The 15082-nt window shown below is 39.3% G+C and overlaps 1 protein-coding gene across 4 annotated transcripts in view; it reads left to right on the top strand.

The window, feature by feature from the left end:
* The window catches only part of DPP6 (dipeptidyl peptidase like 6), a 537867-nt gene that overhangs the window by 407442 nt on the left and 115343 nt on the right, over positions 1-15082 (top strand). The gene's annotated exons all lie outside the window — the stretch shown is intronic.

The raw sequence follows: 15082 nt of genomic DNA, 5'->3' as shown, positions 1-15082 counted from the left end.
TTTTTCCACGGTGCCTTTTTCCATCATCCTATAAATTTCTTCCCCAGAACAAAAAGCTACTGTCAGTGTCTCCCACAATTGAAATAATACATTAATTATGGTGTCACCATTCCCTGTGCTGCAGTTAGGCTTGAGCTATCACTTTCATTATAAATCCTTTTCTTCTGAGAGTTAGGTATAAATCATTTGTAAAAAATCACCATTAGGTTGATACTAAGTTCTGGATTACAGCAAATTTTTTACCAGGCTTCAAAAGGGAAAAATGTAATGAGTCATTTTTAAATGATGACCAAAGAATCAAACATGGGGGAAGCAATCCTTCTGTATGAATAATATTTTTGTCTTTCTCAATTCTGCTGGTATAAGGCCTGAATTGTTTGAGTGATAGCTATGTTGTACTACTTGGATGAAATATATATTTTGTTTCCATAGTTTAGAATATCACCAATTCTTCAAAATGAAAATAATTAATTTGCTGACAGATGTAATTGTTTTTGTCCATGATGTAAATTACATTTCAGCTGCTAACCAAAGGAAATTTGTGGGTCCTTTAGGCAGTGAAAGTTGTAGCTCTGTTGTTTATCTGATTTCTCTGCTATCATCTTTGTAGTTATTCCTGACTTGGTACTATGAAAGTCAGAAGAAGCATGTCTGGTTTTAGAGTAAGGGAAAAGAAAACTGTATCAGAAACTTAAGGAGTAATTCATAATGATTTTTCCTGGGAAATTACTGGTGGTGTGACTTCACTTACCTGAAGTTTAGCTGAGTTCTAGACAGAGATGGATGGGGAAGTGTTAATTCTAAACATGGAAAAGAGAGCCTGAGGGTCACTGAACAAGCAAAGCCTTTCTCTCTAATTTCCCTGCCTCGTAAGCCAGAGATGTTTTGCAAAATGCAGTTCTTTTAGTGGAAATCAGGCTTTGTCTGTGGAAGCCCTGTGCCAACTCTGCTCAGATGGACTCTGGAAGCTGGAAGAGCCCTGAGGAGGGAAGGCTTCCCCTCACTTCCTCTGAGAATGACAGAAAAAATGCTTTTAATGACAAAACAAACACAAAAGAACCTAAAAAATCTTAAAAAAAAAGGAGAGAAAAAACCTTAAATTTCTAAAAAGTAATGAGAAAATAAATTTTTATTCTCAACATTTTTCCACTGAAAGGACTGCACACTGAAGATCTGAAAGAAGCAGAGTTAGGGGGGCTTTTACAGCCCAGACCCAGACTTTGTGTTCAGTGTGTGGTGCAGTGCTTGAGGTGGGCAATGTGGCAGGAGAGCCATGGGAATGGAAAGGGATGGGCTGGATGTGCTTCCTCTGCATCCTCCTCTCTGCATGTCAGTGCTTGCTGTGAGCTTGAGGTACAGAAAAATACTGAGTTTGTGGTTCTTAAGATGCCTGTCTGGAGAAGAGAGAGCATCACACATCCAGGTGCTCCCTGCATCACACCACATCTTTTTCTAGAAAGGAAAACCCAGAGTGGAAAGCTGAAAACATTCTTTGGGAACATTTCAGGATGTTACATATACTCACTGTAAGAGAACATTGCAAATTCTTCCTGTTTTATTAATATACAGCAAGAGTTCCTGAAGCAAAATAAAACAAAACAAACCCTCTTTTATTCCTTTAAGATCCATGTTTATGGAGAAAAGAAAATTTGTTGGGTTTGTTTTGTTTTGTTCTGTTTTGAAGCACACTAATAGAGGGGTAGTTGGGTTCAGTCTTGGTTATTGCAGCCTTAAGCCATGATGGGTGGCTCTCTGTATTAAAATGGCAATAAGAGTTAGATTATTTCTTCAGCTTTCTTCTCCCTTGGTATGCAGACTGTGACTACAAATAATTGCATGTTAGTTAGCTCCTCACATTTTCAGCATTTCAAACTGTATTCTTGGACAAAATTCAAATTATGCTGTTTTCTGCAACAAGGAATTGATCAGCAAAGCCTTGGGCAGTTGTCCTTGTTGCAAAGTCAAAAGAAAATTTCAGGAGATGTATTGGCAGAGGACATGTCTTTAAAGTTTAATTCTACAATTTCAAAAAAGGAGCTTCTTGGAATTATTGCATACTTATTTTTTAGCCATCAGAAATTGTTTCTTATTTTTTTGGCATTTGAAAGTGCGACGTGCTGCCTTTTAATTGTTTGTGAGTATAGATATTTTCATCATTTTTTTACACAGTACAGTTGTGCTGCTTTGATATGCATAGTATGGATTAATAATTTGTCTAAATTCTGAAATGAATGGATTCAGCCTCTGTGTTTAATATCAGCCAGGAATAAACATCAAAATAGGAGAGCACAATGTGTCACTCCAATGAAGCGGAATATTTTTAAGAAAAGTGCCACAAAGTCATTTCCTTCCAGTAATAGCTGCTTCTATGTTTTTCTATTTATTTTCACAGAAGCATCTCTGCTCAGTGTTGGTCTGGGTGACAGCAGTGACACCCACACTGGAATAACACAGCACTGAACTGCCAGACACCTATTTTGCAAAGACACTGAGGCAGCTAATGTGTGTTTTCCTGTTGTATCACTCCATCATTTTAAAGGATAATGAATTAAAGCACGTTCCTTAAAATATATTTCTCCCAGGAAGCTTGGCAGACAGCTGTGAGCCTGGTGTGGGTACATTCTGGCTAGTCTGGCTGTCAGATTTCATTGTAAATGCCTTTTTTTTGCAGTGCTTATATTTACAGAAGTTTAATCTTTCAGGCAGCAATATTCTGGGTAAGCCTTGTGCTAATAGGGAGCTTTTCTAACCTTGAACACAGAAGATTTGTTCTTTTTCTGGAAAGGTCACAGGAAAGGCACCAAGCTTCTTTGTCTTGAAATACTCCCACAGTTTTCTGCTGTTTATTTTTAGTTTCTTTACACCACAACAAGGTGCAACCTGAGGCTCAAACAGCAGAGTGAGATTTCAGGAAGGCATCGGGGAATAAACACCTCCATGGAGAAACTTTTACTTCAAACCATCCTTCACCAAAACAAGTGTGTGGTCTCTGATATGAGGTTTAATAACTCCAAAACGTGGGCAAATGGGGTTTGGCCACTGCAGCTCAGCAGAAGGGGGACAGAGGCTCACAGATGTCTCTGGTGGTGCCTGGCCAAGGTCACTCCAGCACCACTGACAGGCAAGCTCTCTGCTCCCCTTGTGCCTCCTGGGGACACACACAGGTCTTTGGGCTGGCACCCCCTCTGTGGTTACCCCTGGTCTCCAAAAAGGGTCTCCCAAATAACCAAGTGACCAAGCAACCCTTAAATCTCGTGGCATTTCAGTGACTGGGGTAAGAGTAAAGACTTAAGTAAGAGTAAAGTAACTAAAGCTTGTGCAGCTTTGTGTGGCAATCAGTTACCAGTGGTGTTTGTGTAATGGAATAAAAGAACAGAGGAAATATCTGAGAAGAAAACTTGTTTTCTGGAGTGACATAGTGAGATGTTAAATTGTGAGTATTTAATTGCCTTTATTGGGAATCTTGTCATCATGCAAGAGAGGAATTAAAGCTGCTAAGATTCCTTGTAAAACTTTTTGCTCTTTGTCTCCAATTTTATCAGCCCATTACTGTGTTTCTTCCAGTTAAGGGCAAATTCACTCAGAAATTCTGGCTGATTAGCGTGGACCAAACTGCAAAGGCTTCTGAACAAAGTTAGAGCTCAGAGGATTTTGCAGCTGATACAACAGATGCTGTTACCTATTTTGCAGTAAAAGAAATGCTCTTTTTTAATCCCAAATGGCTGGAAAGAATTAATCATTGTTGTAATTGGAACACACTCAATAATTATTTTTTAGCTTAGTTCATGTGGTGAGTTCAGTATTTCTGTTCTCCCTGCCTGTATCTCTGAGAGGAGTGGTGGGAGCAAAGAGAGGTCAGAAAGACCCAGAGCAAACCTTAGGCTTGTTATTTAGAGTGTGAATGAAGTAAAAAAGCATTATTTATAGAAAGAAACATATTATTGTTGTTGTTGTTACTATTTTTTATTATTTCTCCAAGTCTGGTGGTTATGTGAAATAAATGGGTTTTGTGCTTATGGTCCCATTACGACCTCATGCTAATTTAATTTGTTGTGTAAAAATTAAAATAACATATTGTTTGTTATTTCCAAAACACTAATGGGTATAAATATTAATGAATCCTCACAACATCCTTTTGAGTTAGGTGATAAACATTATTATGATAAATATACCTCTGAAAATTGAACACTGTCATAACTATCATCAGTAATACTGCTCAGACTGTAGTCATGATATTTATTGCTTAATTGAAATGGATTTACCAAGCCTAGAAATAGGCTTACATAAATCTCTCTTCTTTATATGGCAATAAATATATTTCAAATTTAGTTTTTTCATTCTCACCCAATGTTGTTTTCAGGAACACTGAAAATGTTTCGTGATTTCATGATAAAGTGAGCACAGACAGAATACTTCTGTCATAAAATAATGCTACCTGTTTTATTGATTGTTATTTAATTTTTGGTGTTTGTTGTAAATTATTAGTTTTTGAAGGGGCCATTTTGAAGCAAAAAGCTTATGTTTATGGTTTTTCATATCCTCTTTTTAATGTGAATACAGTTTTGAATCATTGTTCATAAATCAGAAGGACTCCTCTATTGGAAAGCTGCACAATATAAGGACATTGTTCACTTATATCAAAGACTGGTGGCTAAAATGATTTTTTCCAACATTTTCAAGCCTAAAGCACTGTAATTTCATATACTTGTGAGAAATAGTTGCTGTTACTAGGATAAATAATGGATTAGGGTAAAGCACTTACTAAACAAAAAGAAGAAAATGACTCAATCCAAATACTGTTTATATTAGTTAAAATATTTCTGTTATTACATTGTGCATGTGTGTATCTTCAGGCAGAGTAACTTTTTTCTCAATTCACCAACTGTATGAATGTAGTTGTGAGTGAAGAATAAGCTGTATGACTGTAGTCATCCAGTGCTTTTTTAAAGAGCAGAAGTAAAGTTATTAATGAATTATTGGAAACACATAGGCCAGCCACTCATCAAATCTGCTAATTCGTTAAATTTTTGGGAAAGCAACAACTTCAATTACTTCCCATAGAATAAATATTATTAATACCATTCAGCTAATCTTTAATAGTTCAATAAAATGCTCACAGCTTCTGAAAATGGCAGTATTTTTATGTGTGGGCTGTCAGTGAGGTTGTTCTGGGGTGTCAGGGCTGAAGGTGGGGATCACCTTTCTTTCTCCTTCTTCTTACAGATCCTGTTTTGAGTGATATTATTTTAACAGCCAAGATTAGATGTGTGATAACCTTATTTGATAAGTGCTGTTTAACCCCTTTGTGGTAGAGAAGCAGTGCTCCAGCTCCATTTACATAACTAAAGCTAAGGCCTGTGTGTCCAGAAGTGTTGCCTTAACAAGAATGTTCTAACAGCATAGAAGAGGTTAATTTTGAGGGTGCTAGTTTATTTTGGATTTGAAGCTGAAGCAGCAGCTATTTTTTGACAACACTCAAAGGCAATATTTTATTTTAAAAGAGCTTGTTGTGGTAATTTTGAATTACTAATCTGGTATTTGTGAAAGACAGCCTATCTTTTCCAGTCTCAAACCCTGCTGTTTTCAACAAGACAAACAGAATTTTCAAAGGTATCACAAGGTTGATTCAAAACCATTTCCACACTCCTATTTGCTTTTCTGTCCAAGCTGGGGAGTCTATCTAAGCCAAGAGATGAGCTCTTCATGGTCACCTTTCACTGAATAAACCAAAGCTGCTAATACCTGAGCCTCAGCAGTGGGAGGTTTTCCTAGCAGCGAATCTCAGGGCAGGCAGAAGCAGCAATATCTCTGTCAGATACACCAACATGTGTCATGTGTTGCTATCAGTAATTGTTTCAGGCTAATTAATGTGTGATATCTGCAGTGGCACAGAGAGAGAGGGAAGTTTGCCATAAAACTCTCAGGGGATTCCTGAGTTTTCAAAACTCTATTACAGGGTTGTGCAAACACTGCCTTCTCAGGTGTCCTCAGCTGTGCCTTCAGCAGCAGGGCCCTTTGGATGCCAAACCTTCTCTGCTGCACGTGCTCACAGAATTAAAACTTCTTACTACCCACTCTAATTGAGAAAACACTTCATCAAATGGTGAGAATATTTGTTCTTCCACCAATTTCTGTCCCATTGTTTGTTTAGAATAGAAATTTTTGGACACAGTTACAGGCCAGTGGAGCAATAATTACTGACAAGATTAATCCTAGAGTTTTCTTTTGAGGGAGAAACTACAGAAATTAATTTCATGTTGCTAAATTTCAGGGCCAATTTTGGACTAACACAGGGGAAGAAAACAGGTCAAACCTATTATTTATTTTGCTTTGGGGGGACCCTCATGGTTCATTTGTAATCCTGGCAAAGTTCCAGCAGAAACTGTATTCCTTTATGTAGCCTGAATGATTCTTTGCTTTTGACAGCAATTCTTCTGCTTTGGAACAGCTTGATTTAATGAGAAAATAAAATAGTTTAAAAAATAAGTTAGAGGGGGGTTAGGCACTCAAAGAAATATACTGTAGGGATGTTTTCGTGCTTAGGATCCTTGAGCCATGGGGCCAAGGATTCTTATTGAAAATTAAGGGTGTGTCATTGTAACTCAATAGAAACTGGAGGAAAAAAAATTGGAATGAAAAGACACAACCCAAGTATGCATACTTAGGGTGTGATTCCATTCTTAATAAAAGGGAAAGGATAAGCATTGAGTGTCAGCAAGGAGGAATGGCTGGGTGGGGGCTGCTTGTGTCTGTTATCCATGGAAAATATGTTTGCACCCCCAAAATGCAAAGAATGGGTATTCTCCTCATCCTCAGCAGGTATTCTTGGAGTGAGATCATCTCAACATTGAAGGAACTTGGTCTAGTAGAGGGTGTTCCTGCCCATAGTAGTGAGGTTGGAACTGGATGATTTCCCAACCCAAACCATTCCATGATTTATCATTGGCAGCCACTGTGGTGACTTAGGGCCTGCAGCCCTTCCATGGGCCAACAATAAAACCACACTGGACACCAGATTTTTGGCTCTATTGCTCCCTGGTTTTGGGGATGTTTCCAGGGGGAAGTCTGTGCTTCTGAAATGCTGGTCTGGGTGCATTCACAAAACACAACCAGATGTGTGTGCCTGAGCTGGGAAGCAAAGCTCAGCACAGCCTGCAGTCCTCCATCCCCATATTCCAGTTCTGCTGCCGCCTGCTCCCTACACAGCAGTGATTTTAGGAAAACTTCTTATTCCAATTTCTTCCAATTTCTTATCCAGTCTCCATTCTCTCCACTCCAGGGACTGTTTGGTCTGATCATTACAACAAAACTTGAAATGCAGAGCATTAAAAACAGTCTGCTGACTTCAGCTGCTGAGCTTTAACTGCTTTCCTTTTAAAAACAATGGATTAAACACTTGCTGTTCTCCTAATAATGCAGATAAATTGAATTAGAACTAAACCTGAAGCCTCCTGAATTGAGCTGGGAGGCTTCAACAGAAATTGCACAAACATGACTGAGTGCAAAATTGTTTTTCGGACTAAGTTTCACAGCCTTTCTTGTGTAGCAAAGGCCAATAAACTGGATCCTGCATTTATTCACAGGCACAGATACACATCAGTAAGCTGCAAAGGAAATCCACAGTTCCAGGGAAGACTAGAGGAGCATCCAAACTCAGAAATAATTAGCCTGTCATGCAAAAGTACATAGGTGTATTATGTATCAGTATCAGCTATCAGTAGCCTTCCTCCGTAAATATTTTCTTTAGTAAATGAGATTTTCATCAAGCAGGGAAGGGAAAAAAGGCCTCAAGGCAAAACACTATGATACAAAAATAAACAATTTTTCTTAGCTTGCATAAGGCTGAATTTCTCATTCTGCTTCCTCTTCTGTGTGTGTAGATGAGCTAACTTGAACAAACTGGTAGAGATTAATGTCCTAATAAGATTCTTAAAATGTCATAAAAACAAAATGCAATTTGTTTTTGAATAAAGCTTTCCTACGATAATGTAATAATAAGATCTCCTAGACAGTCAAAATCAGATGGACAGAATTTAAATAATCACAGTTTTCTTTCTTGCACTTGTATGGGAATCTGTCTTAGTGAAACATGGGGTAACTTTGCTTTATGAGGAATGAAATTATTGAAAAAAAATTAAAATGTAACAAATAATTAGATTCCTTGCAACATAGAGAGACTTCAGAATTGCATTAGAGATGAGTTCCTGATTTAGCATAAATTTGCTTCCTAAGTTTTTAGGGACAATGAACATCCTGGTTTGTACTGGATTGTAATAAATACAGGTGGTTATTTTAAAATGTTAAGGAAAGAAATATACTAGGAATAGCATACAAAATGAGAAAACAGCAATAATTTAAACGGCTTCAGAAGGCAAAACTAGAAAGAATTTAGTTCTGGTGTCTCTGCAGAAACACATGAAGCAGTCTATAATCTAATTCATCTGGTTTCCAGTCCTTTTTAGGTTTTTTTTTTTAATTTTTAATCACTGAAATAGAAAAAGTATACATATTTAGTGCCCTCTTCTGGAAAAACAGCTCTTGCTATACCGGGCACCCCAATGAAGTTCCTGTACTCAGAAATGCAAATCTTCTGATGTAAATGTTCTCCTCTTTAGCTGAGTTACATCCTAAATCCAAGGAGTGAGTGGCTCTCTGTGTTTACCCTGAACAAGTGCCTTTTATCTCTTTAACTGCCTGCAGAACTCTGCTTTTACCAGCTTGATGTTAAAGCCAATAACTAATGTTCCTCCTTGGGCAGCTAATGACCCAGATTTGAAAATGGAATCTTCTATTCTTTTTTCTTCTATTCTCTGCTCAAAAGAAGCTCTTTCTTGAAAAGGGAGAGGAATCACAGGGCTTTAGTCATGTCTTTAAATGCTTGAGTCCTCACATTTCTGTGTGCAGGAGTGGTGCTGCTGATGGCAGGGCTGTGGAGGGTTCTGCAGCAGGCGAGGAGCAGGGCAGCTTCTGTGCTCCTTCCTGTCCCCTTTGCTCTCCCCCTGCTTGCCAAAGAGAAGTTCTTCATCACCACAGACCATTCACCCCATGGAAGTTGCCCACAGCATCACAAAGATAACACAGAAAATATCCTCGTGTCTTCTGTGTGATTTCAGTTTGTTTTCTTCTTGTCAGAATACAGAATTGTCTCTTCCAGTGAATTAGATCTGTGTGTACATTGAGCTACAGCTCTGAGTCTTCTGATCTCGTATGGAACTGGAAAATTAATCTTTCACTGAACAGGGAGAGGATTTTTAACCAAGGTTACCAGAATACATCTGAATATTTTCATTTCTTTCACATCCACTTCACTGCTTTTAAACTGTTGCTCTCTAGTGCTTTCTGACAGACTCATCTTTCTTGTCTCTGATTCTTTTCTTTGAGTCTTCTAAAAGTGCCCTGAGCCTAGGACCAACTATAAAAATTTCAGTTCCAGTCCTAACTTTTTGTAGTATTCCCATTCTCAGCTGCTACAGTAGAAAAAGCAATTTTTACATGTTAAGAGTAAATTTTAACAGAAAGAACATATGCTGTGGTTCTGTAGTTGTTAATTTTTGCCTCTAAAGCAAATTCTTTAAAAATAAATAAGTTAATTAGATATACTAAATATTCAGCACTTTTTCATGGCTTGGTTCTCACATAATTGCAGTAAAACTTTACCATTTGCATTGTAAACTTCACAAAAAAGAGGCTTTAAAAATATTTCCAGACTCATAAGAGTAAATTTTAACAGAAAGAACATATGCTGTGGTTCTGTAGTTGTTAATTTTTGCCTCTAAAGCAAATTATTTTAAGATGAATAAGTTAGATATACTAAATATTCAGCACTTTTCATGGCTTGGTTCTCACATAATTGCTGTAAAACTTTACCATTTGCATTGCAAACTTCACAAAAAAGAGGCTTTTAAAATATTTCCAGACTCAGTGTCTGCACAGCTCGAGAGATGTTTGTTTGAAAGAAGGTATTATCTAACGTTTCATTAAAAGCTGTATTAAGCATTGTTTTCTCATGCTGTCCTTCAGCCCTCAGACTTGCAGCTCCAAAGACAATGAAGGTGAGAGTCAGTCGAGTGAATGTGGATGTGAACCCTCTAAACTCCCATCTCCACCAGCTAACCCAGGCTGCCTCTATAAACAGGATAATTCAGGGTGTAATTCTAAAGCTAAAATAAACATCAAGGGCTGCCGAGAGGAATCATAACCCACACAAGCTTTTGGCACCATTGTCTGGGAAAAAGGGAGCTGCTGCATGAGATTGTAGGTGCAAAAAGGGGAAATGCTTGTAAAGAATGACAGGAGAGGTCAGGGGCAGGGACATCCCTCAAGGTAGACAGCTGCAAAGAGAGGCACTCCAAGTTGCAAAGTGCAGGAGCCTGGGAAAGTATTTTGGGAAAGGATGCCTGTAAATCAGATAACTCTAGTCTTATGTCTGAATTGGCTTTGGGCCACTGAGCCAGGGAAGTGCACTGGATGGACTTTGGGTCCGGCCCAATACAGGGATTATTATGATCCCAAATATTCCTAAAAAATCATGGTTGTGTGCTTCTGTAGGTGTGTTTGTATGAATCTGAATTTTTTTTATGTTTCCTGCATTTGATGTAATTGCTATATCCTTCTAAAACTTTAATTTGGCCTCAGGCTACTTTTGTACTCACAGTACATAATAATGTTTGTTCATCTTTTGCTTCTGTTCCTTAGATATATTGTTTGGTGTGTTAGAATCACAACTAGATAATTTCATTCTCATTTCTGACTTTCTGACTAGAGGGTGAGAGGGGGAACTTGGGAGTTCATATCTGTGATGTGAATATTGATAAAAGTTTAAAAAGATCAACAAAAGAATGAGCTCGTTATTGAGAACGCTCATTCATAATTCTTTGTAATTTCATTGCAGCTACCTCCCAATAACCTGAGCATCAACAAGTGCACAAAGGCTGGTGCAAAAACCCCACAGAGTGCTTTGCAGCTCCCATTTCATTTACCAGTTAAAAACATAGCTGCTGTCCTTTAAGCCAGGGACTGAAGGGCTTTGTGGTGCCAGGGAAGCGCTGTGAGGGACAGGTGGCTCGGGAGCAAAAGGAGCCTTTTGTAATTGCTTGGCAGGGCAGAGCTGCATTAGAGTGCAGCAGCAGTTGGCAGATTGGATTAACACTCTCTGAGGGGTGAGAGCTGGCACACGAGCTGGCTCTTAATACCTGTGGCCTAACTTGCTTCTGGAGCTGCATTTGCAACAAAAAGAGCATCCACTCCACCCCGCTGCTGTCACAAAGTCATAAATCCTCAAGCTGGCCTCAAAATCCCCTTTTGGCACTCTCAGTGGTATGAGGCTCTCAAAAGTCTAATTTGAAAACTAATCTTTTAACAAAGAATTATTATCATGAAACAACTGAGATAGATAATCAGTTTGTGGAAGGTGAGTTTGCAGCATTCTCTTGCAGCATGGCAGTCCACCCATTGCTGTGGTTGATGTTGCCATCACAGTTTATGGTTGCTGCAAACTTGACATGAGATTATTTGCCAAGGAATAACGCCTTGGCTTTGATGTTTCAGAGCCCTTTGGTTTGGTGCTTGGAAAATCAGTTTCTAATCCCAGCCCAGCCTCTGTATGTTTGTGGGAGAGATTTGCATATTAACCATGTGTGCTGCCTGTGGCGCATGACCCCGTCACAATCAGCTTCAGCTTGGTTAGAAATGCTTCCAAAATGCAGGTCCCCATGGCAGGAATGTGCTGTCCCTCCCTGATGTCACCTTGATGTGAGATTGCTCTCCAAGGAAGCCTCTCTGGTGTGGGTGGCAGGGCATTCACAGCTCTGCATGGCTGGAGAGATGTCCTGGCTGTCCTTTAAACATCAAGGACAATGATTTAATTTTCAGTTTTAAGAGATTAAAAAGCTAAAAATTTGCAAAATAGAGACATATCCTGGTGATGCACTGCCTCTTGTATTACTGCCTTCTTCCAAATCAAATGCTAAGGTCTCCTCCTGGCTCTGGAGACACCCAGTTGCTGATTTTCCATATGGAAATGAGTGGGATGAGTGGAGCAGCTCCTGACACTCACTGGTGTGACTGAGGTGAGCACAGACCTGCTGGCTCTCTCTGAGGCACTGACAGGTCAGTGCTGGCTGTGTCACCCCACCCAGGCACAGCTGCACGGCTGGGTCAGGATCCTTCCCCCCTCTTTGCAAGAAAAAGCTTTACTTCCCTCAACAGCTCTAATACATGCATTCCCCAAGTCCATATCTTCCTCTTTTTTGCACAAATGTTAAATTAATTCCTCTGGAATACAGGGACAATTATAGCACAGGCAACCAGTTGCCAAATTCTCTGTATATTGATTGATTCAGAGACCTCTTCTCATCCCCTTTCTTGCTCAAGCCCATTTCCCTCCATCTCTGCCCTCTCCTGAGCTCCCCAGACTGTCCTGGGGTGTGCCAGCAGTGCCAGAGTGCCCTTTCAGAGCCCGTGAGCACATCACACGTGTGGCTGATCAGCTGGATACAGCACAGCAGGCAGGAGCATCCCAGATCAGGTGTTTGATGACAGCTGTGGGTTATTGGCTGCCAGCTGAAGCACTGCTCAGGAAATGCTCGTTGATAGCATTTCATTATGGGTTTTCTAATTTATTGGAAGCACGAAGAGAAATGGGCAGAGTTCCTTAGAGGGCTGTGCAAGCAGGTTGACACACAGCATGAGACTCTACTGGAGAAGTGATAAAGTATAAAGGGATAATTCAATGCAGGGACAAAAGAGAATATGCTGTCTCAGAAGAAAGCAAAATAGGTCAGTATCACAATGAATCTGAAAGGTGAGAATGTTGAAGACACCTCAGATTATACAGCTTTATTGATTTGTTTTGTTCTTGCAAGCAATCAAGATTCAGTGAGTGCAGGGTACAAAATACCAGTATGGATTTCGGTAGTTTTTCTTTTTTTTTATTGCAGTGACACAAAAATAAAAGATAGCATGATGTTTCTGAGAGGATCTAATTCCAAGATGGTTACTCTGGAGTGCCTATTAGCAATAAAATAAAATCCTTTGCAAAAATAGTTGGGCTGAGGAGAACACTGCTGACCATTCTGTCTGCACTGAGGGAAAAAAGGAAAAGAGCATTAACCTCAGCCAGAGGTAACCCCTTGTGCTCTAAGTCACAAATTCAGGGGAGAATAAAGGTACTAAAATTGAACCAAGCATTACACAGAAGTTGGTGGTCAAGTACAGGAATGGATTTTTCACCCCTTTGGAGGGCCAGTTCAACATGTCATAGCAAAAGAAGGATTTCTTCTCAACAGAACAGAAGGGTCCAATGAAACCAATGGTATCATAAAGAATTTTGAGCATGACACATGATGTTGACACATTAAAAATTCCATTTTTAATGTTGACTTTCATAAATTATACAGAATATTCTGCAAACAGGTACAGCAACCTGCTTTAATCCTCCACAGACTACCACAAAGATTATGGCAGTGAGGTATTTTTAGTCAAAAAATTATTCTTTTCTCCCCTGGAAGATGTGTATGAACAACACAGTTACCCTGTGAAGTGAACATCAGATTTGCTTATTGGTGACTGACCTATGGAAGAATCCATGTGACAGTGTGGTATCCTTTACACACATGGTGTGCCCACGCAGGAAAAGGAAACACAACATCTGGCTAATATTTGCTTGGTGTTTTCCTCCTGAGCTTGTTTTCCCCTCCCTTTCACACAATTGTAAGAAAATAAGGTACAAAATACATCAGCTATTTGCCAGTGCATAGCAGCAGTCTTGCTGCATTCTGCTTTATTCCCTTTTTCCCTGTTAATCTGTCAGCTTCAGAGCCTGGTTAAATATCACAGATACTAAAGGCCAAATGGCAAATCATCTTTTACCTGCATATTTTGCATCGCAGCGTTAGTTACTGTTTAAGGGCGCCAGGACCATTTTGAAAGGTGGAATATGTAATTATGTCAAATGCTTGGGATTATTCAATTGGCTTGACATTCATATGTGCATTTGGGGATTTGTCTGCTCATAGCATAAGTAGGAAAATGGGCTGTGTAATCTATTTCCAGCAAATGTCTTTTTAGAGACTCTTTGTGGGAAACCCTGTAAATGGATCTGGCAGTTCCTGTTTCACCAGCCACTTGTGATATATTTTTACTGTCTTACTGCACAGGGTAAAGGCAGATACATTCTCAAGACAACTGGGGATTGTTAAGAATCCTGAGGGGATCTATTATTTGTTGATATACTTTACTATTGCAGAATAAAAAATGAGTCATTTTACCCAGATAAATCCTGGGTGCTTTATGATTAATTACATTAAAATATATTCTTGCTATTTTCAGGCTTTAGCAAACTGTTGTACACTTTTCTTTCTGAGGACTATTTGGTGCATTCAGTTTTATTTGGGAGAGCTGGGATGGCTTTTTGGATAAAATGTGTGCTTCCTGAAAGACACTAAACACTGAAAATTTTGTATTTAGCCTTGCAAGTTGCAAACAGCTTGCAATTCTGCTCTGCCCTGCACTGGTCCCTTGTGAGCTCTAAGTTTTATGGGATTTTTTTGTGAGTTTTCTGGGCATTTCTTTAATGTAAATAACATTACTGTACAAAGGGCCAGGGGCTCTATGGAGCCATTTAGAAAATGGATGCAAAGCATGCTTTATTCCTGTATTTATCAAGTAAGTAACAATCATGAGCTGATGGCAGCCAGTCCACCTGGGCTTAATCCCAGATCCATGAGCTGTTTTATACACTGGGTGGTAAGATCCTAAATCAGCTTTTTAGGTAGAAAAGCCTGCTGGAAGATGAGTGGCTTGGGCTGATTTGGGGAGCCGTCTTCCAAGGGCTTTTCCCCCTTTCTTTGTTGTAAACCTCCTTAAAATGAAGTGCCTCTTCTTTGTATCGATTCAGCACCTTGTCATGCAAACATTAAAGAAAGCCTTCATTAAATGCTGATTATTGTTGGTGATGGCCTGGCATCAGCCCACAAAGTGAGACAGAAACCAACAGACAGGAGATTCAAGTGTAAACTGAACTCTTTCTTTTTTTCTGATGCTTGGGATAAGCCTTCAGCAGGTAGTGCAATCTTTCATACCA

Source organism: Passer montanus, unplaced genomic scaffold (assembly GCF_014805655.1).
Source record: "Passer montanus isolate IOZ18808 unplaced genomic scaffold, ASM1480565v1 scaffold10, whole genome shotgun sequence".
Lineage (NCBI taxonomy): Eukaryota > Metazoa > Chordata > Aves > Passeriformes > Passeridae > Passer > Passer montanus.
This window is presented reverse-complemented; position numbering and strand designations above follow the sequence as displayed.